We start from the raw sequence: 7,307 nt of genomic DNA on the forward strand, positions 1-7,307 counted from the left end.
GGGGATTCATGTTTGCCAAACCCGGAGACAGCCTATGCCCAGTTGCAACATTAGAAAAATATCTGAGCAAAATGCATGAATGCGCCAGCCTTTTATTTACATCCCAAAAAGTCAGCGTGTGCAGCAGATGCAGTGTGGTACATCGCCAGTCCTCTGGGAGTGAATCAGCTTGCAACTATGCTTCCACGGATATGCAGAGAGGCTGGTACGAGCCGCATGTTCACCAACCACTGCTTGCGAGCCACAGCAGTTCAGAGATTGTCCGATGCCGGTCTGGAGTCAAAGGAGATTATGTCTGTTACTGGACACCGGTAAGAAGAAATAAAAGAAATGTGCATGTCCAGTTATCAAATGACCTTAAACTAGCATATGTATTTTAGAACTCTAAATAGATTAACTAATTACAGGTCTGAGGGCTCGTTAAAAAGCTATTGGAGACCCACACTAGCTGACAGAAAAAGGTGGAGTGCAGTCCTCAGTGCAGAACATGACCCAGAAAACACAGTACAGAGGCCACCAGCGAAGCGAAAAAAAAGGCATAAGGTAACCGAGCCAGCCGGACTGTTTGATGCCGATGCACATCCTACAGAGCAGCCTTTTTTTTCTAACTGCACAATGAACGGAAGTGTGCAGATTAACATATACAAATAACACATTAACTCTAATAAATAAATAAATTCTATATTTTAATTAAGCAACAGAACACGAGAGGGAATAAGCAAAGATGTTATAGCGAATAAGCGAAGATGAAAGGAAAATGAGAAAAAGCTAAAAATAAAATTAATTAAGAATTAAAATAGTTATTGCGTTATTTATATATGTTAATCTGCACACTTCCCTTATTTATATTCGATTATTATTTTTATTCCAAACTAGCGTAACTTTGTAATGTTAAACTATATGCCTTTTTTTTTTTTAGCCTACTGTACTGGTAGGGAATGTTTACCGTTGCATAGCAACTCATTTGCTGTGGAACTACTTTTTGGCAGAAGGTATTGTCAATATTAAAGCATAATTAATATGAAATTCAGGGCTTCGTTGATTTATTTTCTTTCTTTATTTTGTAAAAACTGTTGTATAAAAGCAATAGAACACTCGAGGTCGTGTGCCTTCGGCTCGTGCCTGCGACCAAATCACAGCCGTGATGTTATTCGCGATAACACACGACCTCGAGTGTTCTATTGCTTAATTAACGCTCTGCTCTGTCAGTACATTACAATTTGCAAAGGGTAAAGGAGGTTCATAGTAGGGGGAATTAGCTGAAATGGTAGAGCTAAGCATGTGAGAGGTAGCGGTATCGATGACCGCATTCTCCAGTGCAGAAACATTATGATCATTTAAGGCATCACGTAATATGAAACTTGTTGCGTCAATGCTCACTGAAACGCAGCATCAAAATTTACAATGTTACAATGACATTTATGCTCTATTTTCACTCAAATCATTTTTTAAGTCAGTCTGTCAGTGGTAAAATTTATATCACAATATAACTCCTAATTTCGGTCGATACGATATAATTCTGATATTGATATGAATAACAGAAATGTCAGAAAAACTGCCAAGAACACCAAAATTGGATGGCTGTACCTGCAAACCTCTTTTCTGGTTTCTGGTAAGAAATACAAGCTGAATACACCACTGAATAAGTCCTTTATCTCTTATCAGCTATTTCGTCTGCTTCTTTTTCAACTGTAGACAGTGGCAAAGCCAGACAATTTCCTTAGGGGTGGCCAGACTGGACCATTGCTCACACAGGGGTGGCACAGAAACTGTCTGATACCTTATTTTTGTATGTGGCTAGTAGCTTGTGGCTAGTAGTATGTGGCTTTACCTATACAGGCAGTGAGTACCATGCAGAATTACATCAAGCCTAGCATAATAAGCTTTTTATTTTTTCTCATATTCCCTGTGAAAAACCAAAATATAATCTATAACCTTAACAGAATTTCAAAGATATTCATTTGCAATACTTGATCATTTGATTGCAAACTTGTGTGTACTGATGAGACTCATTTGAACCCCAGAACAGGCCAGTGTGAATGCATGGAAAACAAATTTTAATTTTCTTTCAAGAATATGATACATTCTGACCAACACTATTAAGCCAAATCAGCATTGAAAATTAACTTTACTTTTAATAGCCTTCTACAACGCTGGAGCCCAATCTGGTAACAGTGGAACGCGAATATCCCGTTGGTGCCTTTATTCGTAGCGCGGCACAACTAATAAGAAGTAGTAGTAATAACTGGTATTGGTACTGTTAGGATAAATCTTTTAGTTCAAAAGGTCCTGAAGAAAGCAGTCGGGAAGTCCAGAAAGTACTCTTTAAAACACTTTATTAAGTGTAAAAATGATCTGTGATTATATATCAGAGCTAAGCCGACCGACGCTCCTTTTCTCCTGCAGTCTAGAAAAACAACCACACAGAAAGAGACCGAGCCTCTCTCCCCGCCGGTTTTTAAACTCAGCTAGGCTCCTCCTCCTTTACTGCTGGTGGAGCCAATGAAGTGTGCTAACAAGCCCCGGGCTCTGCCTCCCCCCCTCGGTAGGAGTCAGGGAGGGAGCCTAGCCGGCGCCATGTTGGACAAAAGACCATGCGGCCTGGATGTCGTAAAGCTTGGAAAATGCCGTAAAACTTCCCATATTAAATGTACGTTTTTATGTACATCTTAATGCTTTCACAATAACTTTTAACTATAGGTTAGGTGTTTCTAGATTCCAGGAGATAGGATAGCCGTCAGCAACCCCCCAATTTAACCCCTTCTGACTACATGGCCACTGGACTGAATTTTTTACAATAAAACGTTTCTAAAAATAAAAAGGCTACCAGTTAAACTAAAGGAACCGTACCTATCGCAACAGCTCCTAACCCTAAAACAAACAAAAAATAATAAAAACAGGAAATCAAAATAAAGTAATTTAAAAAATAGGAAATCAAAAACGAGAAAAATAAAATAAAAACAATGGGTGCGTGGCTTCTACAGGAAGTCCGTTCAGGTTGTCCTCCACCAGACGGAGCTGCAGATATTCAGAAGGGGCCCATAGCTCCTGTGTCTCTGCATGACTCCTAATGTCTTATGGATTCTCCCCTGTCGGTCTTACCTGTTTCCACAGCAACACAAACACTTAAACGATGCAACACCGAGAATATCTTTTCTAAAAATAGCAAACATATATACATTGTAAACAATCCTGAACTAACCCCTTGCGTTTTGCAGCTAAACTATGTGTGTTGCACTTAACTAGTGTTTTCAAAGATGGTCTATGTGTCTGCGAACTATATGTTTATGTTTTTTTTCTCCTAGTCTAACTAAATTCTCCCCCCTCGTCTTGTTCTGCTCCGTTGATTCCGCTGGACTCTTCTTCCACATGGTTGGTTTTGTCGGGCTTTCTGCTGTGTTTAGTTCCCTGTAGGCAGGTCCAGTTCGTGGCACTTCTGTCCCTTGGAGTGGGTCTTCCAGTCCCCTCAGTGTCTGCCTCTGCCAGTCCTTCCAAGTCTCCTTCCTTCATCACGGTGTGTGATCAGTAGTGCTGGTCCTCTCTCCTCGTCTTGTCTGGTCGGTTTTACCTTTAATTAAGCAGAGTTAGTAGCACTTATACTGCTCGAAGTGGGTCTTCCGGCCCACCTTCAAGGGTATCCTCCTCATCATCATCTACATGATATCTAGACAAATCAGCCAACATCATCTGGATAACTGGTGGATCCTGCCCCCCTCTGCTTCCTCTACTCACTATATCTATTACAAATTTTTCTATTAATACCCTGATGCACGGGATACCACAACAACAACATATCACTAAAATTACCAATCCCACGCATGCTGACATCACCAAACTCGCAATAACTCCCTTCCATGGCTCAACCATCCCTTCTAGCCACTTAACCCATTCATACACACATACAATCATACAACAGACAAACATATAAGCTACTTACCCAGCCCTCACCGCAGCCACCCCACTCCCAACATCGGGATACACGGCCACGGTGAGCTTAGACACCACTGCCGCAAGGCTTTCTGGGTAAAGCCCGTGCCAGACCCAGTGGCGACGCTACACTGCCCCCTCCCTAATGGTCAACCGTCCCGGTGACCCACTCACCAGCGTCCACTGGGTGGCTCCATGTCCGGACCGCACCCCATTACACTGCCGAGTCGCTCTTCCACCCACTGCTGGACCGGGCACCCTGCCCCTGCAGCCACCTGGGCTAGCGCACTCGGACAGACCGGGCATATTGGCTCACCAAACCATCAGAGCCACCCAAACACCACGATCCCACTTCTGACACCAATGTGGCGCCGGCGAGTAAGGAAGGTTAGCGTCAGGGCCGCAAGTGAGCTGCCTTTGGCAGTTCATTCAGTGGTTTAGGGACAGACACCCATTCATACACACATCCCTTCTGAAAAATGTCCCCTGTTTATCGGTTCTGGTTTGTTGCTCCTGAAACAGGTGTAATTGTCTTTATAAGCTTTGATGTTGGTTGGGGTTGGTTCCTGAGTTAGTGGGCGAGACATGGATAAATTCTCACACCCTACTGGCTTTTTGTGCATTCAGCTGGCTGCCTGTTTTCGCCTTCTCTTTGACAGAGGAAGTTTCCACCAGTCGCTTAACAACTACTTGTTTCAATTCTCTATGTGTTAAATTAGACATTTTAGACTGCTTTAAACAACCTTTCGAGCAAAATCTGTAACACGTATTAAGAAAAAGATAAACTGATAGGTTTTAACGAGACACACCCTAGAACAGAAGATTCCTGCCTAGTCGAAGAATACGAGTATTCTTTTAACATTCACTGGCACAACTCACTCGGTTGTCCAAACACAACTCAGACAAAAGAACGTAAACCTCAGTACAACAACAGTGTCTACTGGAAACAAACAATTACTTCACCGCGACCGACAATGGCCCTATGGAAACAAACATATACTTCAGGGCAATCGACAGTGATCCCCTGGAAACAAACAATCACTTCACCGCGACCGACAATGGCCCTATGGAAACAAACATATACTTCAGGGCAATCGACAGTGATCCCCTGGAAACAAACAATTACTTCACCGCGACCGACAATGGCCCTATGGAAACAAACATATACTTCAGGGCAATCGACAGTGATCCCCTGGAAACAAACAATCACTTCACCACGACCGACAATGGCCCTATGGAAACAAACATATACTTCAGGGCAATCGACAGTGATCCCCTGGAAACAAACAATTACTTCACCGCGACCGACAATGGCCCTATGGAAACAAACATATACTTCATTATTTGTCTCTCATACTGCATTAACCCTTCCTGCTATATAAAATTCCACTTCAAACAGTTCAAACTGATCAGAGCAGAAGGTGCATACACATTACATCTAACATTTTCTACACTTATTCTACTTCATCATCGTCGCATGCAAATTTTCTAAATCACATTTTTCCCAATACAAATCACCAATCCACTATTTATTATTTACTCTGCCATACTTAAAATAACAACAGCTCTGTTATATCAACTTCCATCAGTCCTACAAACCCCTGACTTATATTATTTATTCATTCAGATTTTTACCCCAACTTTTGGTCACTGGTACTAACACACCTCCTGCTTCTAACAATACAGACTCCATTTCCCACAATCCAACAGACTCTCACATGACCATCTCCTGCTCCTAGTCAGCCAATCCCTCATGCTCATCATCACCAGCGCTTTGATCCACTTTGGCTTTCTTGAATCACATTAAACTCTACTTAAATAGTTCCACTTAGTTAACTGTCTACTAGACTATTCGATACTTCTCACTTACCAAGTTATTTTCTTCACTGTTCCCTCAATCTTTAAACTGCACTCATCTATGATCATGCATAGTATTGCCACAAGGTTTACTGCACCACATTGAACCAATCTAACTTTTTCAATAAACTATATAATATAAAATGAGTGAGTTGACCTGATCAATTAGCTAGAAAAGATTCATCGGATACAACACAAGCATCAAATATTAACAATTGCCAATTAACAATTTCCAAAAAATATTACCAATTAAATTGAATCTTACCGGAGTCCGTGTAAGCAATTATATTTAATCTCCTGAGACCCGAGCTTTGATTTTTTCAATGCATTTTTTCTATTCCTTATGTTTTTAACCTTAGTTGGGCGACACGGTGGCTCAGTGGGTAGCACCGTCGCACACTGTCACAGCAAGAAGGTTCCCCCTCCGCGGAGCCCGCATGTTGTCGTGTGGGTTTTCCCCGGGTGCTCCGGTTTCCTCCCACAGTCCAAAGACATGCCAGCGAGGCGAACCAGAGACACTGAACTGTCCATGTCTGTGCCCGATATAACCTGAATCCCGTGCAATGAGCAACCACCGCTCCTGTCATAAATGCAACCAAAGTGCAAAACATAACGTCAAAATCTCAATAAAGAAGCAATTCAATACACAAAGCGGCATATTAAACATAAATTCTTATTCCTGCCATAATACTCCTGCCATATTTAAACATAAACTCTCATTCCTACCATTATACTCCCCCCTTTTTTCAAATTTTACAATCAAATCTTGAAAATAAAACATTAAATAAACCTAAACGAGATCAGTGTGGAGACTCCGCATATGCAGAGACCGACCCCTCTTAACCTCTTTCCACCAGATGTGGGCAACTGAAACAAAAATAATTAAAAAATTGACGGCAACCAAGCATTAAATCTGCATTTTTATTATCTAGATTTGCATAGATTGTTTTATTGTGTCCCCCCTGTTTGACACATGGTTCTACTCATGGGTCAATTTGGTATGGTATAGTATTTTAGTAAGACATGGTTTGCCCACTGGACATCTCCAAACATCAGGAGACACACAATCAGAACCTTCTAAATGTTTTTATCCTGTTGGAAAGCACAGATTTTTAAAGTTAGTTCAATCAAAGTCTGGTGTTAGCTGGACCTGTAAACAAATAATGTCGTTAGTGAGCAGTGGAAGGTGTGCAACAGCTTTGTCGGCAGTGTCACCTCTGGCATTGTCCTGTAAAATTGGAACAAAACTTTAGAATATGCACAATTTACAAAATGGCTCTTTGTTTGGGTAGCAGAATTGCATCCACAAGTTGTGCAACAAGGTATGGTGGGCGATTTCCAAATTTAAATGAGTCAAAACAAGACACTCTCCCACCAAATACAACCAATTGTTCGATTCCATAAGTGAAAGTTTAGTTCATAAACATGTCAGCAGTTTTGCTTTCAGCCAGTCTAGAGGCTGTTATTAAAGCATGTAGTTCAACAGTTTAAGCCAATAAATTGAATAGGAGGGACAATGACAC

Source organism: Trichomycterus rosablanca, unplaced genomic scaffold (genome assembly GCF_030014385.1).
Source record: "Trichomycterus rosablanca isolate fTriRos1 unplaced genomic scaffold, fTriRos1.hap1 scaffold_229, whole genome shotgun sequence".
NCBI classification, from domain to species: domain Eukaryota; kingdom Metazoa; phylum Chordata; class Actinopteri; order Siluriformes; family Trichomycteridae; genus Trichomycterus; species Trichomycterus rosablanca.